The 21,255-nt window shown below is 36.5% G+C and overlaps 1 pseudogene; it reads right to left on the bottom strand.

Annotated features, from left to right (window-relative positions):
* Positions 1–813: 813 nt before the first annotated feature.
* Positions 814–21,255, bottom strand: part of LOC109092530 — a 69,236-nt pseudogene continuing 48,794 nt past the window's right edge.

The following is a 21,255-nucleotide window of genomic DNA, read 5'->3' as shown; positions in this document are numbered from 1 at the left end:
GGACTCCAAAACCTTTAACAATAGTGTTTATATACATCATTATAAACATACATTATTTTATTTTATTTTTGACAATCAGTTTTAACATATTCACTCATGAAAAGAATATTTTCGTAGGTGATCCAAAATGTTGAGCTTAGATAATAATTTAATGAACCCATACAAAACAGAATGAAGCAGCTGGAATTGTGTTAAGTTTGGTTGTTAACATAGGTTAACAGTGCAAGCAACAAAATAGTTTTGTTCACCTCAGGACTGGAGGGTTTGGAGGGGAGGCTGTCACTCAGGACCGCAGCACTGGCATTGACAGAGTGAGCTAATTCCTGCTCCACCACCTTATGAGTCTTAGCCACCTCCCGAATCCTACAAACATCCCCACACGACACATTCAGCTGCAGCATAACACATGCTTTTCCTTCACATCAGCCTTTAATACATGCTAAAATGACTTGTGAAGTTAATACAAGGAAGTGTCGCATTTCTGAGGATTAGAAGTTACCAGTAATGGGTGTGGTTTCAGTTGAAACAGATTAATTTCTTCAGTAGCTCTCAAATAGTTATGAACTAGTTTTCCCACAAGTGTATGCATTGATATTCACTGTGGCGTGACATTCCCTGTTGGGTTACAAACTACATTTGTGTGGATGTCACAGACTCTTCATACATACAGGCACCACGCAGACACACCTGTTGATGAGTGTGTCGGCCACTAAACCAAGTTGCTGCACCTGCGCACATTCCTCTTCTGTCAGATACTCCATGGACTGCTGGGAATTCAGTCGGGGCCGGGCTGGGCGGCTGTCACCTTTCCGCTTATCTTCCCATGATTTCAGCGTGCTCTCGAAGGCCTAGTGTCACAGCAACACACAATGTTCACACATCTACAATAAGTCTGAGGTCAGAAATTGACATCTGACATTGATAATAATAATATGAAATGTCCACTGAGCACTAAATCAGCATTTTAAAAAATCTCTGAACAATTATGTGACACTGAAGAGCGAAAATTCAAAGCTGAAAAATTCAGCTTTTGCCATCACTTTCAAATATATATTAAAATATAAAACTAAAATACAAACAATTTATAAAAAGATTTACTTTAGATTGTAATATTTCACAGTAATACAGTATTTTAACCAAATAAATGCAAAACTTGTACACACTAATAAATTACTTGTTACAAAACTTGAGCTAGATGACTTAAACTAGTTGTTTTCTGTAGAACTGCTTTATTTCTTAATCATCTTTTATAATTGATGAATTTTTTGTTACGGAACTTAAACTGAATCAACACTGACGCAAGCTCAATAACGTCTCTTTTGCCTTCTGTAGAGCTGCTTTCCCTTGAACTGAACTCATTTCATAACTTATCATTTTTGCAGTTAATAAACTGAACTGAGCCAGCACTGAGCTGACCTGAGCTGAACAATTATTGTCTGTGTTTTACAGAATCATTTGAATTTGTCTCAACTTGATGACATTACTTCAGTTACTTTCCTGTTAAGCTGCTTTGAAAAAATCTACTGAATATAACTGTATATAAATAAAGTGAATTGAGTGCAAAACTAAGCTGATATGCTTGTTTTTCTGGTGAAACTGGTTGACAAAGGAGGTCTTGCTGGTTTAGGTTAATCCAGTGGGGAATGCAGCTTATCAAGATGAGCGTGCGCACACACTGACCCGGGTCTCTGGTGAGCATTTGGGCTCGGTTCCTGTGCACGATTTGGACGATGCCAGGAGGCTGAATCCAGCCTCACCATCCACCTGCCACAGGCACACCTTCATCACCCAGGATCGTGATCTCTTCACCTGCCGACACTGAGGAGACAGCCAGTGTCAAGTACATGTAAACTCATATGACTGATGTAAGAACACAGGTGATGCATATTATAAAATGATGTACCATAAATGACTCAGAAACAAAACAACATTAGATTACATGGTGGAAAAATACTTTTCTCTGAATGCTTTAATTAACCCTAATCTCTTAACTAAGTAAACGAAGTACAGTACAATTAGTCAGACATTGTGTTGTCACTAAACTGTTGCATTTCTTTGAATTGCAATTGCAAGTCTTGCCATTCTGATTATAGTCCTATTAGGGTGGTGGTTGAATTGAATTCAAATTCCAACATGTCTTCAAAGAAAGATCATTTTTCAATTGTGAATTGTGTGCAGACCTGTGCGATGCGGTGATGCTGCAGGTTGATGACTCGAGACATGGCCATCTGCATGCTGCCGAACACAGCTACCACCTCCAACTTCTTATCATCAAAAGATGGAGCCCCAAAATTCTACATGAATACAACGCAGACAGAATTTCATAATGTCCACCACATTCTCATGATCTGATACTTTATTATAAGTCTACATAAATCCATTTCTATCCATCTATAACTGCATGTTTTAAGGTAAGAAACTACGACAAAATCACATGAAACCCAGGAAGGACCAGATGTCTTATGTACACCCTGACTCTTGCTGGGAAATGACATCATGATATCCCTCTTTGCTAGGCTAATACACTTTACAGGAAAGAATCTGTTACAGTAATGTGAGTTGGATAGATCTGATGACAGAGTCACTCCAGTTAGGATGGTTATCCTCTGTAATGTATATCTATCACCTTTTTTGCATCTATTAAACTGCATACTTAAGAAATATTGCATGAGCAAGAGCATAAAATATATCTATTTACTAGTCTTCAGTGTACTGTATATTAGCACTTATTGCATTTGCACTGTGTATAGTATGGTTTAACATTCTCATCTTGTTCTATTTTCCCATCATTTGCTCTCCACACTGGTTTCATATTGCTTCTTGTTTATATGCCACAACGCACTTTATCGCACTTACAATATGTTCTTGAAAAATTATGATGAAAGGGTAATTTATAGAATGATGAGTGGCTGTAAATGTGTGGTTGATGCATTCTGAAATCATATCTGCAGGAAGAAACTCTGGACAGGAGCTATTGCTTATTGACAGCTCGGAAACATTAAAGAGATGCACTGAAGAGAAATGCAGGGCAGTCATCTGTTCAGCTCTGAGATGATTTTCACTTTGTTGAACTGAACTGCCCTCTGGAAAGTAAAGTTATAAGCGCTGAACTGAAATTCAGTTTCATTGATGGACTCACATTGTCCTCTTTGGTGCCACCCCAGAAATTAATGCCTCCTGCATAGCTGGGGATGTTCAAAACAGCAAGGCCCTGAAGACTCGGCAAGGACATGGGCACTCCATCACACTGCACACAAAGACAGAAAGAGAAAAAGAGAGTGGTTACATGATGTACTGTACATGATGTAAAATTTTTTGAAACATGAAACCGTGACCTCTTACACGGATGAACAGTACATGTGCATGTACACATACACAGTAGCAGAGCAGCAGTGTGTGAAGTGAAGAAAAGTAAGGCACAAACAGTGCTTTCTCTTTCCATTTAAGGTCAGAAAGAGAGAAATGCATTCAGCCCATATGTCAGCGTCTTTCATTCTCTGTGCCTCATACCTCCAGCTGGACTCTTTGTTCCAGGTTCTTATAGGTTTTCTGCACCAGTTCTTTGGTCCCTAGTACTCCATACCACATCATGTTTTTAGTGCGACTACTGTTAAAAACATAGAAGACTTCACAGTTAACATTATATAAACACAGCATTTGGAAAAAAAAACAGGATAACTGAAAAAAAATCAGATGTGCCTTGAATAAAAACAAATGATTAAAGCCCATCTATAACTAGTAATGCCACTTCTCTGCAAGACATATTCATACGGATTAAGTGAACTCTATTCAGCAATCATTTAATATTCTTTCTCTCTTACCTGCACTTTTTTGGGTGCTCATCTCTCTTATTGTTGAACTCTAGAGATATTTTGGCATCCAGCCCAATGCCAAAATAGTTATTCATCACACACTTTTCTGTGCAGTGCCTGTGGCACAAAGAAAACAAGCAGGATAAATGTGTGTAAGCTGAGTCACTTACGAATCAAAAACATTTTTGGAGTGCTAAATGAACAGCAAAGGTAATTGTGTTCATCATACTGACATTGCTCACAATAAACACAATGAAAAACTAAATTTATATAATTAAGTAACTAATAATCTACATATGTATGTATGTATTTATATATCTATAGATGAAATTGCAGGCAATGTCACAAAGGTAAAGGGTTTTGGGTTTGTTAGACAAGTATATTTTAATGATGGATATGAGAAGTGCTGTGCTTCTAATAATCTATTAAGCATTATTTAATATATACACTGCTGTACAAAAAAAGTTTGGGCTCAGTAAGATTTTTTTAAGAAAGTAAAATAAAGCAAGGACATGTTTGTAAATTGATCAAAATTGACACTTTACATAGTTACAAGATTTCTTTCTTCTTTCTATTCATCAAAGAATCCTCAAGAATAGATCATGGTTTCCACAAAAATATTCAGCAGCAGTACTGTTTTAAACAATTTCTGAAGATTCATGTGACACTGAAGACTGGAGTAATGGCTGCTGCAAATACAGCTTTGCCATGGCAGAAATTAATTCTATTTTAAAATATTTAAAAATAGAAAACATTTATAATAAATTGTAATAATACTTCATAATATTACTGTTTTAACTGTATTTTTGATCAAACAAATGCAGCCTTGATGAGCATAAGAAATTTTATACTGTATTTTTCTATATTTACTGTCCATATCTTTTTATAAAGAGCCACTCATATTATACAGAGGTGGCAATATGGTGAGTGGTCCCATTTGATCAGCTGTAGCCTTGGACCTTATTTTTATCTCCCGGTTGAGTTTAGCTGTTTGGGGCTTCATGATTTGTACAATGCACACACTATCATTATCACAATTTTTTCATTATCACAATAATTTAAGTATGTCCTGATCTACTGCTAATAATGTAATTCTACAGACAATGAAATGTGTAGATTTCCATAGTGTTGCAACGCCATGCACAGCTGTCTTTACTTATTTTCAGCTAATCTAAACCTGATCTCTATAATTAAGTAAATAATGCTAATATTGAAAACATGAGTCCTGGAAACATATACAGTAGGGCTGTGGTTAAAAACGTAATGTGCTGTATTTCTGGGCATCATATATGTTTTTCAACTTTCAAATGCACTTATGAGGCCCACAAACACTGTCTAGAATAACAAACACAATGTGGGATATTACACTGTCAACATGGTTTTAGAGCTACTGGAACCTCAGATGTCATTATGGCACTTCTCTGGAGAAAGAAAAGAGCTCTTAAATGCACACGTGCGTGCGTGTGTTTGCATGGCCTTACACAGAGTCTTCAGAGAAAAGCACAGGGCTGAAGCTCTCTGACTTCTCCAGTAAAATAGGGGCTGTAGTGGTTGGACTCAATGTGTTTTGACCTGTCAATGACATTAAGGGATAGAGAGAGATGCAGCCCATTAAAAGACAAAGAGAAATAGTACAATAATAATAAATTATAATAATAGGCATCAAAGCACTCTACAAAAAGAGCTTTTGAATGTACTTTTTTAGGTAAGTGGTTGAATGAACAAAGATAATCTTCTTTTAGATATCTGAAGCTTTAGAGGTTCATGCTAATAGGTATTTCGTGGTAGTTTCAATTATTTTGTGTATGACCTTGAAAATTATTCAGTATTTACTATAATTATAACTAGTGCACTTAAATTTAGTAGTGTAAGGCTGAAAGTGCTTGTTCCAATTCAAACTGGACTCATACAGCATAAAACACATTAATTTGGGTAAACTGATTTGCTTAAATCATTTGAGGTTTAAAATGTATAAGTACTATGAACAGATTTGAAGTGTGCTTAAAAAAGTAAAACTACATTTATTTAAACTAAATGAAACACTGAACTAATTTACTTTCTCTAACACTTTGTGAACCTGAAAATCTCTTGTAGCCCACAGCTTTCTTTTAACTAATTATAAGAATGAGTCTAAGAAAGTAAAGCATCTGTCACAGCAATGGCATAAGCAGTTATGGCTTTTTAAATAAAGCAACATACTGCACAAATATAGACTTAATGTTCTTTGTCCCATCCTCAAACCAATCACAGCTTTACTCCTCAGTGCAGTGGCAACCCCCCTAAAACTCAGACATAACATAACGTTAAACACTACCAGATCTCACTGTGCAAAAGCACACAAAACAACAGACGAATTAATTTCAACCCTTACTCCTCATATATTATGAGTAAAGTTTATTATTTAATGTTTAATTTATTTTTCAATTTCTAATTGACAGAACAGACCCTTGTCAAGTGAAGCTAGTTATTTTCCTTGAAAAGGCTAATTTAGATGTCCTTGATTACATTAATTGAGCAACACGGACAAGAGAGAAATTTAGTAAAACTAACAACAATGAAAGCTGATTTTCTTTTGTTCAAATAACTCAGAAACACTTAAATCAGTTTCATGTGGCAGTGATTTATGTCAGGAAATACAGTATTATTTAAAAATTAGATTAGAAAATTATTTTGATAATGTCAATGAAAATATAACTTGAATTACAAATAAAACAGAAATTCGTATGGAAAATTTATTATTTTGTGCTGCCCTTCATGTGAGCTAATGCAGTGTTATGCGTGTTGATATAGTTGATGTTAATTAACTCTGTTGCTCCTTCAAGTGATTCTTGGCCTTTTCCTTTTTCCCATCTCCCTGCTCACACAGACAGTTCTGACGGTCGACCTTTTCTAGACAGTGTCTGTGGTGGATGATGTAGTTTCTGCTTCAATTTAACTGAAGCAATGGTGCCCACCAGGACATATTGTTGTTTTTGTATCCCCCTAATTTATACGTTTACTTTTACGCCAAGTGTATTGGAAATGCTCTTTAGTATTCATTTGTACAGCAGACCTTCATATTCACAAAATGAGTAATGATCCTTTAACTGTGGGGTTTCATTCAGGGACTGTGGTGGGTGGTTTAATAAACCACAGGTTGAGGCCAACTGCAATTTGGTTTGCAATTTTGTTAAGAACAGCTGCCATATATTCAAATGCCAATGGTTTGAATAAAATTTCAGACCCACAGATGAGAAAAACTTTTCAGTTAAAAGATTAATTGAGAAACTCTAAGGAACTAATTACCAAGTACCATCTACAGTATTAATATTCATCAGCTGAGTTTATTACTCACGTGGCTCCGCCTCCTTGAGGTCCTCACTGCTGCATCTTTTGATTGATGAGGAGGATGACATTCTCTGCACCTGGGTGTGTCTGTTCTGCTCATCCACCACTGAGAGAAAACATCTAATTAAATATTGACTGAAGTGGTCAAATAGCCACTGTAACATGCTGTGTCCTTCCTGTACTGTACTATCTGCAAACAATAGATTTCAGTTTTACCTTATTTAAATACAATCAAGACAAACATTGTGTAAAATGTTTTTTATTAAAGCCTTTTCAAGTTTTTCTCTTTGGGTATGTTTTGAACGTGTTGTTTTTTAACAATTATCTTAATGAAGTACAATAGCTTTGCCTTACAATACTCTACAATATATAAATGATTTGTTTGTCTTGAAGTTTATTCTATGTAATCTAATACTGGCCCAAAATCCAGTTATTTCCACTCACATACGGTGAAGGATTACCTTTTTCTGCCTGATCTATGATTTGTCGGAGTGCTTTCTTCAGGCTGTTGGCCCTCAGCATCAGCTGCTCTCTTGATCTGAAGGGTCTGGACTGATCAGTGTCGCTCTCGTCTGGAGAGATGGACCCAGATGGTACCAGCTGGGCATTGGCGTCTTCACTGAGAGCTTTAACCAAAGAGTCCAGTTTCTCATTCAACATGGCACACTGCGAGAGACACACCAGCACAAAGCAAAACAGTTTTTTTGTTTGTTTATAAAGAACAGAATTCTTAATTTGACTCTTCATTTAAGTGTTTATTTATCGGTTCATTTAAGTCATATTTTGACTGTTAATTCACTCATTTTATGAATGTTCATTTAATTTGACTTCATTAAACTCAGTGATGGACGAAGTACACAAATCAAGTACTTGAGTAAAAGTACAGATACATATAATACGATATCACTCCAGTAAAAGTAAAAGTACTGCTTTTTCAATTTTACTCAAGTGAAAGTACAAAAGTACCCAATTTTTAATGTACTTAAGTAAAAAAGTACCTAAAGATAGATTTTGCAATTTTATATAGGCTACTTGATTCAATTTTATATGAGCACATATTTTTTATAATCCTACTACTAAAAATAAATTTGAATCCCAAAAAAAAAAAAATATATAGACAAAATATATATTTTTTGTTGATAATAAGGACTACGTTGATGAGAGTAATGTTCACTGTGAAGCTTACACTGCGATGTACCTCAGAGAAAACATCTGATCTTCACCAGGAAGAAAAAAGTGTTTTAAAGTTTGTTGTTTTGCAGAACATCACAGTTATATATGACATGAGAATAAGGCCTGAAGTTAGGAAGAACATTTTAAGGGAAATATAATTATATTTTCATAATGATTTTTCCTTCTCAAACCTTGTCTGTGGTGTAAAAAAAAAAAACACCCCTGGCCAAATGCCCCCAAAGGGCATCACTTCCCTCTTTGATAATTACTGTAGTTACCATGTTCTGAACATCACAGCCTTTCTTTTCCCCCCAGAAGTAATCTATCTAGGTGGTTGAATAAAAATATTTGGACTTTATTTTTTATAATTACCTCAACTTAGCACCAGCAAGCTTGTTAGCTAGACAGTTAGCATCAGCTAACAATATTTACTTATTTCCAGTATAGTTATGAATAAACATTCATATCTGTCTACTCGGCTAGTTAATCCAAACAATATAAAAATGTATCCTGTTGATAAATAATATAAAAACAGACGTCACATAGGACATGCGTAACTGTTAACATTACGGCAGCGGGGAATTTGAACATGCATGAGTTATTTTATTTAATCTGTGTTATTTTAATTTTTCGTTTTTTTGACCTAAAACATAGAGACACTGATTGATGTGTCTGCATCGTCTGCATTCAATCATTTCAGTGGGCTTAAATAGATCACTCTTTACAGCAGATTTAGTTCACAAATAACTGACAGTTTTGACCTAAATATGATTTTCAGTTACAATAATTAATCCTAAATTTCGACATTAATAACTTACTTTTAACAGCATCAGACGCGCGCATGCTCACAAGATCTCCCTGTTCTTACTTGTGAATTGAGTTCACTAGAGACTCGCACTAAACGGTTCATTTGAATCAGTGAGTTGTCAACTCTAGAACAGCTGCAATCGGATCATTCTAATTCGTAAACGAATCATTTGGTGCAATTTGCGATCCGATTTAAAAGGTTCATTGAAAAGAATCAGTTCGTTCATGAATCAGAAACCGCTTCTGCGTGTCGGAGCACGTGATATATTATAATGAGTAACGATATGTTTTATGAAAAATAGTGAAGTAAAAAGTACGATCTTATGCTTTGGAATGTAGTGAAGTAAAAGTAAAAGTTACTCAAAATAAAAATACTCCAGTAAAGTACAGATACTTGAAAAATGTACTTAAGTACAGTAACGAAGTAAAGCTACTCCGTTACTGACCACCACTGATTAAACTCATCATTTGTCTGTTTATTTAAAGGGATCATATGATGCTTTTTTAAAGATCATTATTTTGTGTATTTGGTGTAACATAATATGCTAATATGCTTTAATGTTCAAAAAACACATTATTTTTCAAATACTGTACATTATTGTAGGTCCTCTATGCCCCGCCTCTCTCAAACACGTCATTTTCTACAAAGTCCCTCCATCCGACAAGCGCAGTCTGCTCTGATTGGCCAGCTGACCCAGTGCATTGTGATTGGCCGCAAGCACTCGTCGGAAATGTAACGCCCCTTTCCATAATCGCGAGCTTTATCTCTCAAAATAAATGTAAAGACAGTTAATAATAACCTTAGTTTTACCATCAGTTCAAACCTGAAAGGGGAACAGAATCGTGTGACAGACACAGTGATGAAGCTCGCATGTGTTTGCAGTACACAAGCCACGGACGGTTAAGACAGCTGACTCCACTGTTTGACCCTCTCTCCCTCTCACCCACACACACACGACAGGAAGATACTATTGGCAAAACTCTGCATTAGAACATTCAATAGCAAATACTTAAACTAATAACAAAATATACTTAAAGTAGCTGATTCAGAAGTACCAGATTGTCGTAGCAAAGTCAGAATTACCTCATCTCCTAGGTTCACGAAACTGTTGTCCTGTTGTTCTACAATGTTCTGTTGTAAGTAATCTTAAAGATTCCTAAATGCATCTACTTTCAGAAGGCCAAATAAAGTGCTTTTGCTTTCGCCTAGATACACACAGCATCTCTCTGACATGGCTGCTTCAACACTAACTGCGGTTACTGAAACCACGCCTTCTTTCTTTGCGTGAACATTTGGGCGGCAGAATATCTCTTTGGATTTGAGACTTTAGTCTTTGCAACTTTACAGATCTTCTTTATGCACCAAGAGCTTGTAGCACTCCAAAGAGAAAAAGGAAAAATTGAAATCGCATCATATGACCCCTTTAACAATTTACATGTTCTTTGGGCTCATCATTTAATTGCTTAAAAAGCCTAAAGATTGACCTTTTTTGCCATAGCATCAGCCTCCTCTTTATTCTCTGTGGCCCGTTCATAAGCTTTGCCGACCTCAGCCACAAAATCATTAACTGTTCCACACAGAAACCTGTGACAGAAAGAGACAGGAAGAAAAAAGGACTGTTTAAAATATGTTTTAAAAAAAAAATAAACATAACACATCCACACACACAAACCATCTTTATACTCACTGAGCAGATGATATCACGTCACTGTGTTTGTCAGAGTCCAGGATTTTGGTCAAGTGAGTGGCAACAGAATCAGCATATTGTGTTATCTGGATTTCAGAAACATCATTTAGACAACTTACACTTGAATTCAGAGGTTTGGGGTTGGTAAGATTTTGAATGTTTTTGAAAAAAGTTCTACCAAGGCTGCATTTATTTGATCAAATTACAGTAAAAATAGCAATACTGTGATTACAAGATTACTTGTAAGGGAGAGTCTGATGGATCCTCCTCCTTTACAATAGTTGGAGTCTGTTTGGTGGGCACTTCATAGGTCATCACACTCCATCTGTGACAAACACACATTCAGGAACAGAGAGACAAGTTTGATGAGAGTCAATTATGCACTCATTCACTCATTCATTCATTCATTCATTCATTCATTCAATCAATCTCTCTATTTCACTCTGTCCCTCACCTGTCCAGCATCTTGGTAGTAGCTCTCTCCAGTTTCTCCAGTATCTGCAACAGCTGAGCATCATCATCACACAGTCCTCCCCAGCCCAGCACACGTGCCAGGTCATTTCCTGTGCCCAGCGGCAGCACGCCCAGCTGGCACTGTTACACACACAACACAATGAAGATGTGACCTTACTGTATGTACAGTACACTACCGTTCAAATGTTTTTGGGTCTGTAAGATTTTGAAAAAAGTCTTTTATGCTCACCAAGCACTTATCTGTTCATAAATACAGTAAAAACAGTAATACTGTGAAATATTATTCACATTCAAAATAGCAGTTTTTATTTTATTATAATTTTAGGTAATTTATTCCAGTGAAGGCAAAGTAGAATTTTTTAGCAGGCATTATTTCAGTCACACAACTCACACAAATCATTCTAATATGCTGATTTGGTATTAAAGAAACATTTCTTATTATTAGCAACGATGAAAACAGCTACTTATTTTTATTTTACTTTTATTATCATGATCATTTTTGTCAGCATTCTTTGATGAATAGAACATATTTATTTGAAACAGAAATCTTTTGAAATATAAATGTATTCTTAGTCACTTTTGATGAATTTAATGCATTTCTTTCAGGAAAAACAAGAAAATCTTGAATGGTAATGGTCTATTTTAACATCAGTGCAAAAACAATGATTGTTTTCATAATCTTTGATTAAAATTTGTATAATTTTTCTGGTTATTCTGACCTGTTTGTGCAGGCTGAGTTTGTCCAGTTCAGAAAGAACCCAGCCCACGCTCCCATCTCCACCACACACCAGGATACGAAAGGTCTCAAACTTCTGGAAGAGACGAAGCCTGTATACACAAACAAAAATATAAAACAACAATTATGGTTCAGAGTGCAAATTCACTTTGCCAACAAATCTGTCTGTTAAAATATGTCAGGATACTATTAAAAGTTTGAAAGCACATCTTGACTGAGAATGTTTCAGTTATCAAATAGAAATGTTTGTAAAAGTTGTAAAAGCTTGTATAAGCTACTGTTACTGATTCCTGACTCTTTTATTGCTTTACAAAGCCTTTTAATTGCTATTGCAGTGTGTGATAAGCGGGCGTTAACCTCACCCCAGCTGTGGGCCGCCATTCATGAGGTCAAAGACCTGTGCTGGGTTTAGTAGCTGTCTAAACCTGCGCAGGAACTTCACGCCCTGGTTGTCACCACTCTTACTGTTCACCAGCACCAGCAGAGGACTCGAGCAGGATGGACTGGTGGCTTTCCAGAAGCCTGCAGGAGGAAAGGGATGATGAAGAGGGACAATGGAGGGATTGGAGAGGGAGGAGAGAGAGTGGCAATGAGAGAAGGAGAGGAGAGGAGAAGAGCTTGGGAGGGACGTCACGTTTGGAAATGTAACCAGCTTTAAACACTGTCTCTGTTGTAAATGTAGCAGAAGATAATGGCAATACTAACTTAAAATTAAAAGTGCATTTTTATATGTATCATGGCAGTACAATGAGACCATGACTGTCATAGTACTTCTGTAAGTTTTTTGTTTGTTTCTTTGTTTTCTGGTGATTGTTTTCAGAAAAATATCCATAACGAAACCAGACTGAAGACATCAGAAAACATTATGCTACAATTTATTTATGTTCCTGATTTGAATCTAGGTGGGATCAGTCTCATTCTAGAGTGATTTTATTTATTTATTTCAGAAGAATATTCTTTACAATAATTCAAAACAATTTAATACCTTTTAACATACAGTATGTTGTTATATCTTATATGTTCGGTTACATTTTTGGCTACATCTAACATAAAGAATAATTATTTTGTTCCTACAAAAGATCTTGATTAATGTAGAATTTGTAAATGTTGAATGTTGAAAACATGCTGTATTGATTTGTAAAATTTTTAAATATTACCATTTAAAATAACTGTTTTCTATTTTAATAAATTCTAAAATGAAGCCATTACTCCAGTTTTCAGTGTCACATGGTCCTTAAGAAATCATTCTAATATACTTATTTTGGTGCTCAAAAAACATTTCTGCATTCTCTGCTGATAAATATTTTTATAGAAATCATTAATTTCAGTAGATGCTCAGTAGAAATCGATGCATTTTTGTATATATAGAGTTAAAAAAAAAATTTTTTGTAACAGTCTTTATTGTCACTTTTGACCTTATTTACCTCAAAATTTTTAATGATAGTTAAATATTACATATTATATATTAAGTAATTAAATAACTTGAAAATATTTTTTCAGAAAATCTGTATTTCTTTAGATATATAATGGTATATTTAACGGTCATAGTGACAATTATAATTCAAGTAAATAATGTCATTTGCAAGTCCACACACAAAAGCATATAACAATGTATACAGGTGTTATGGAGACAACTGAGCTGATGCAGTTGCCAGGGCAACCCTTACCGTCAGAGTCGATGCTGTTAAGTGCAGTGGGTGGAATGATGGAGACCTTACACTGACCCAGAGGACAAACCTTTCCCAACTGCTCCTTACAGCTGTTATGCACCTACACACAGGCAATGCATAGAGAGATACATCACTGGCTACTCATACACATCAGCGGGGACACACTGGTTACACAAGGTACACACCTGTATCAATATGATGTCATAGTCTTTCCAGTAAACTCTAGGTGTTAATGTGGTATCTAGTTGTTATGGTTACAGAGTGAATTGGGTGTGATGTTATATTGTGGGTGTGGGTGATATATACAGCACTGTGATCGGTTTTTGAAAAATTGAGCAGGAAGGTGACGTACGATAGCTTTGCACCAGAGACACCGCCAGTCCTGTAGTCGACGTACGCTACCGCAGTTCCGATCGCACACCACACACTTAGCACTGACCGGCAGGTTCCCCTCCAACCACTGGTGTGGCATTGACACCTGTACACACAACACACTGATTCAGGTACAGCACAGAATACCACTGAGACAACATGCATGTATAATTCAAAGATTCACTTACTCCATCCTCATCTTCTATGATGTCATTTCCTATTGATGCCAGAGTGGTCCACTTACAGTTATTTGTGGATCGTATGGCACAGCGCTTGTGGGCTTTGAACTTACACACTAACACATGCAGAGAAAAGATGACATTAAACAGATCGTCACTAGAAAGTGATAACAGGCTGAGGGCAATGTTCCTCTTCATGACTCATTGATTACGCTATAAACAAACAACGTCATTGTTGGTTCTACAAGCAGAATAAATAATGCATGAAAGGGTAAATGGCACAGAAAAGGGAAATCCAAACAAACCGATCATAAAAAAATGATAGAAGAAAAAAAAAACAAAAAGACAAAAATAATGGGAACTATGTAAAGCATAGACAACAATAAAAAAGCTTTGTGTTTATGTTTACCTTCACAGGAAAGACCATGAGAGGTGACCCCCGGCAGAGCCTCTCGACACACATTGCAGAAGGTGGGCCGGGCATGAGAGCAGGCGTACCAGTTATGCATCCCAGAGAAGTGCTCCATGTTAAACTGACTGGCCTGTGATCAGTACAATCATAATCAGCGTTATGGCACTATTAATACATAACCAATAAAATCTATAGGAGTGATTCTCAACCAGGGGGCTGGGGCTCAATTTACCAATTTGGCAAGATAGTGTTATTTTAGTACAAGCAGGATACAATTATAGTTTTTATTAATATTTTGAATTAGTTTAAATGTTTTCATTTTAATTTTACTTAATTTAATAGTTGTGTTTATTTTTTTCTTTTGACATATTTGTGTTTTTTTTTAATATGTCTATAGTTTTTAATCATTTTTATTTAAGTTTTTGTTTGAACTTTAGTTACAGTTTTAATAATTTTGTTGTTTTTTAACTTTAAAATATTTTTTTTAATGTATACATAGTTTTTAATAATTTTTAAGTTTTAATTTAGTACATCAAGTTAAACTAAATGTAAATTAGAAAATACAGTGTGTTTATATATATTTCAGTTAATGTTTTTATTGTTTTAGTTTAAGTTTCAGTTACCTATAACAGTCCCGCCTCAAGATGACTTAAAATAATTAGCATTTTAATTTTCATTCATTGTAAATATGTGATTTAGACATAGAAAAGTCAAGTAAAATAAATACAAATCTTAATACACAGTGGGCTAGGCTTGCCGCGATAAACGGTGCTGATGGTGATACCGGTGTTAAGCTGCAACACCATTTACGTCACTTGCCCACTGCGGCACCGACCCCCATCATCGTTTTGATTTTTTATAGTAATACAAATAATTTAGTTCAGTAAAAAAAACAGACACTACAATTAAAAACTGAACGCGGCTGCTTAATGCAGCGTGCCAAACGACAGTCGCTTCACAGATCAGATTTAATTTCTCCAGTGTTGTTTTGTTGTTGCATTCATGCAATTGACGCCAAACTGCCAGTAATTAGAAAGTGAAAGTAAAATGTACATGGCACTTTTAAGCTATTTGAAAGCGATGGAAAGTGAGGAAAAGAGGGAACGCCCCCTCCCCCGCCCACACGGTGATACCCGTATTACCGGTGTTGTCACACGTCAATTAACCGGTGGAAAAATTTCCTCACCGTCACAATCCTACAGTGTCCTTTTATTTATTTATTTTTAGCATTTAATGAATATAACATTATTCTAGTTATATGTGTGTGTGTGTGTGGGGGGGGGGGCATTTAAGTCAAAAAGGTTGAAAGACTGACTGGCTCGGGATCATTTAAGAGTTACTAACATTATTAAATTGTCTCTTAAGAAAGCCAATAATCTAAAAGGATTGACATGCTTACTCCTTTACATCAATATTTCACCTAAACACAATTACAATCATATAGCAATTACTTCTGCTGCTTTCATTTATTGATTACTTAACTAAGAAATCCATGTGAAGGTACATCAAACTGTATAATGTGCAGCCGTCACGGGCATCAATGCACATTAACTGAACCTTTCAAATGATTTTGGAGGGGTCAAAGGTGAAGTTTTAAACACTAACCTCATAAGTCTCCCATTTCTGCACAGACTTCAAAGCACTGATCCAGTCTTCCATCTCCTTCCTGCTCTCTGCACACAACATCAGCTTACGGAATGGAGTGATAACCTAGGAGAGAGAGCCAAAGACATACAGTACGTGTGAGATATTAAAGGGATGTAAATAATGAATGGATAAATGACAAGAAACTAATGAATTGGGCTATCTCAAAATCCAGTGAGATCCCTACCTGCTATAGACAGCATATTTCAAAAATTGATCACTAGGTTTTGAGAAACCCATTGAGAAGAGGTTTTACTTACTGTGAAACTGTTGTTGATGTTCTTAGTGCTGGTCTCGGCCACGCTGGCATCTGAGAGGTCGACCTCATCAAATATGAGTGACTGCAAGACAGCAGCATGTTTCTGTCACGAAAAAACACTGAAACAAGCACCTATATAGCACCACCTGAGGTTCAGTCTACTCCAGACGAACACAAAGACCCCTGCTTTTACCTTTGAATCTTTGGCATAGTAGAGAGTCCTGCCTCGCAGTTTGAAATACCTCCTCTTCCATCTCTGAAAAGAGCTGGTCTGTTTGAGTAGAAGACCCTCCTTCACACTCTTCTACAAAACAAATGTAAAGAAAGAGAAAAGAGATGAAAAAATAGCATAAAGGACAGCTAATGCAAATGCAAAAACCTGATTTGTTTTTATAATAGTGTTCAAGTGTCAGTGTGTGCAAACACGTTTCCCTACTGCCACATTTTTCATAATGAAACATTTTCATGCCATGCTAGAACTGGCTATTTTTAGAAGCTGCTTCACAGCCTGGTGGATTTACTGGTGTTCATAAATTGCTTCTTTTGCACATGCATGAAATTCAGTCTTATGCTTGTTATGCTGAAGCATAATAAGAAATGAACACAAACAAACCCCTGAGGCTTCAACTTGCATTAACAATCCTGTGGTTCAATCACAGTAGCATATCACCAGGACCAGATGGAATTGGGGGCTTTTTCCACATTTTCTATGCTTTTTCTCACATTATTTATGCTGTTTTTGCTGTTTCTAAACATGATAAAATGTGCTCTTTTGGTAGCTGGAAGTATAATCAAATTAGAATATGTTTTTAATGAGTAATATGTAGATCTTCATGAATGAAAGGTATTCGAATTCTTTGAAAATCTGCAGAAATTTCTTCTTATAACCATTGTAGCGTGAACCAGACAAATTAAAGATTCGATCGGGAGCCTGGTTGAAACATTAGCCGAATTCCACAGAAAGGCAGGATGTTGTAAATCAACTCCTAGCACCACAGTCTGATAACCAACCAACTCTTTCAGAGAACAGCTTTCAACATTAACACCATTAGAACAAATTATTGACAATTTCAATTCGAAGAAGAGATTGTCTAATTTGGGGCAAGTAATCGAAGAGATGGACAGTCTGACCCTCACATGTAAAGCCATGAGAGTAAACAAGATCGTTGGATTGACTTCCCCCCACCTAGCAGAACCAGACTGAAATTCCTAAGGAGACCTGTTAACCCCTCTGGTCTTCACAGGACATATCCTTACTCCCCAGAATGGCACAGAGAATGCCTTCCAATGCATATATGCACCAAAATGAACTCAAAAAGACTTCTAAATGGATATCAGTCCATTGCTTAACTCCATATCATTTATGTAACCCACACATTTGATTTGTTTCTAATCACTTATTGTGTATGTCTTTTTAAATAACTCTTGAATAGCTTAAGGGATCATATTCATGTTTAGTATGTGTGTGTTTGAATATTCTTGCTTGAAACGTTTCTGACCATCAGTTATTTGTCAAATGTATCATATTCTTGTTATAGGAATCATGTCCAAATTATACCCTGCAAGAGCGGGAAAATTCGGACCACGTGCTTGATAAGATAACATATGATTTATGAATGGGTGGGACAAACATCGGAACACCCCGAGAAAAGACAATATCTAATTGGTCAAGACAACATTTGAGGTGTGGCCAAAAGGCCAGTTTAAATACTCAGGACACCATCAAATTTTGCTTTTAGCTTTGAGCTTGCGTTTAGCTTTTGCTATCATCATGCCGGCTTTTAGCCTGCTTTTAGTCATGCTTTGTCATCACTTTTAGCCTTCTTCGAGCGCCGTTCCAGCGTGCTTCGGCCTGCACGCCTGCTGCTACTTAGCCACGATGAGAAGAAACACCACCTAGTCTCGTCAAACTTTACTTCTATTCTTTTACTTTAGTTTCTTTTCTTTTCTCCGTTTGAGAGTTCGTGTTCTGAGTTAAGTTTTGTAACGCCATGTCTCCGAGTCTGACCTCGAGTGCCCGTTCAACTTCAGCCAGCCCACAACTCCGCATCTTCAGCCAACGCCCAACCACGGGCTTCCCAAGACGTCACTTCAACGACTACTGAACTTCCAGCCAATCAGCAACTTCGGGAAACCCCCTTTTCAGCGACAACAAAGGGAACCCCGTTAAACAGGCAACGCAAGTAACCTCCAGACTCACATCTGTACTGGTGTATCTAATATAATTTTAACCTCATTGATGAACTCAATGCGAGGGTTAATTAATTGACTGATGGTTGTTCATGTCTATGCAATTTCACATATTGCTGTAAACTTGGGATTTCACATTTTCATCCTCTTAAACTCATTCTTTCCTAACTTTCTATCTTCCTGCAACTTGTGTGAATGTGTGAGTGCGTGTGCTTATGTGTTAGTTTAGTTTATATGTCTTAGATTTATCTAATAAAGCCTTATTCATATTGAAAAGAGAAGTATCTTGTGTTTTGTGCTTACAAGTTAATGTCTTAAACTGCCGATCTTGTTACTGTGACAATTAATAGTATTTTCACTATACTTTGGATATTAATATCCAGCGCAGATTTGATGTTATACGGCTCGTTCAATGAATCGCTGGCCGTTTCAGTGATCAGCCGTGAAACAGTGATTCTGTTCAAATTCCCTTTAAAATCTTAAATGATTCCCTTTGAGCTAAATTGACCTGTTTCCCTTACACCATAGTTTTTTTAAGAATTCTGAGGAAAAGACTAATGAGGACTGGTCTGTTAAAACTATCTGAGTCTCTATCAGATTTACCATAACAAACCAGTTAGATCACTTTCTAACGATTCCTTTTTTCTTTGCATTGCTCTCGCTTAATTCTTCACAAAAAACAAACAATGGTTAACCGTAAAGGCATTACGTTAAGCTTACAGTAAAACCTGATCTGTCGCCTGGCAACATTTCTGACTCAAGTGCTTATAACACTGAGAGAGGAACTGACACATTTCCATAAAGTTCACCGTGGACCTTTAAAGCATGGTCATGTCATCAATTCATCTCTAACTTTCATCATAAACCTTGATGCTTCACTCTGCTCTGAATGGCAGAGAAGCTATAAAAGCCTTTCAACAAGTAATCAAATACAGCTGTTCTTCGTGGCACAGTAAAATTCAAATACAACAGAGTCTGTCCTTGTCTAAACATGCAGAGGCATATTCTGTGCCCTCTCATGACGTGAGATGTGGATTTCATAAGTGGATCGTGGCAGAACAAAGCCAGTAGCTTGGTCAGCAGTGAGACAGGCTGACGGGACAGAAACTCTCGCGGCTCTGTCACACTGAATACAAAGAGAGAGAGAGTGAGAGTGTTGTTGCTAAACATTAAGGAAACCAACATGAGTAACCTAGCCAGGCAACCTGCCAAGAGTAATGACGTACATACCGTATGAAGGGAGTGAATTCATTAACAGAGTTTATGGTCTGGTGAGAAATAAAGGGTGTGTGTATGTTCTGTATGTCTCTGGCTAGATTGAAAATAAAAGTCAAAGAGCCTGATTCTCATTTTTACACACTCTTTGAGAAAAATAAGTGTGCTTAATTGTACTAAAAATGCTTTATAGTGTACTTCAAATCTTAAAAGTGCATTAAAAAAAATAAACAATAAAAACAACACATGACATACAGACATTAAAATGGAGAGTAAATTGAGGGTTAGGTCACACATGGGTGGGGGGAGAGGGGTAAAAAGATTTGAGCCACTTTCAACAGCAATGTCAGTGTAACCTCTGAGTCATTTTTGCAGGTGATTATATTCTCCACATGCCTTTCAACAGGTGTCTCATTTTCTCCACCATGACTCCCAGCGGAGCTCATAAATGTATGTGTGGGGACATAACTGCCCTCAGAAGGTAGTTAAATCTGTCAAATCCTCCATTTGAGGACATCTGGGGGTCATTTTCAATTGGAAAAACCATTTACAAATGAATTAAATAATGGTTTCTTAAAGTAGATTTAGAGATGGTTTTAGTTTGTAGTCATATTTAGATTAACATAAAAATAACGGAAGTCTTTTGTATGAATATCCTCATTTAGCACGTTAATGTGAATGTGTGGGCCAGGTTTTGCTATTTTCTTGAAAACATCTAAAATCAATTACATTGTGGAAACTACGTAATATATTTGTATTCTAGAAAATATAATTAGCTCAGAAAACAACAAAGTTCAATTAAACGAAAGAAGAAAGAAAAAAAGAAAGGTGTATATGTGTGTGTGTTTGTGTAAAGAAGTGTGTGCAAGTTTAGGTGTGAGAGTCTAAACTTCTGTATATCTGCCAGTGAAGCGTCCCTCTACACCGAGACAAGCATCAGACCCAGACATCACTCACTTCATCCTTTCAGAACAGAGCTGGTTCCACATTCATAAAAGAGATGAGGACATCTGTGATCTGTCACAGTGTGAAAGCAAACACACACGCACACACACACACACACACACACACACACACACACAGAGTGATGTCAGCTGGTGACTCAGAGGAACTCTAAGGACAGGACATCCTCACACAATGATTGCTATTTTTTGTTTAATCTCCTCTTCCTCTTCTAATAATCCTCCCCTCTCGCTCTTTTTAGTTCCTCTTAAATCCTCAGCTTCTGTATTCACCCTGCTGTTCTCTTCCTCCTTTCTCAGTTCTTTCTTGCGTCATTCTGGCTCACCCTGTTCAT

Source organism: Cyprinus carpio, chromosome B7 (assembly GCF_018340385.1).
Source record: "Cyprinus carpio isolate SPL01 chromosome B7, ASM1834038v1, whole genome shotgun sequence".
Lineage (NCBI taxonomy): Eukaryota > Metazoa > Chordata > Actinopteri > Cypriniformes > Cyprinidae > Cyprinus > Cyprinus carpio.
Note: the sequence above shows the minus strand (reverse complement) of the source record. Positions and strands in the feature narration are given on the sequence as shown.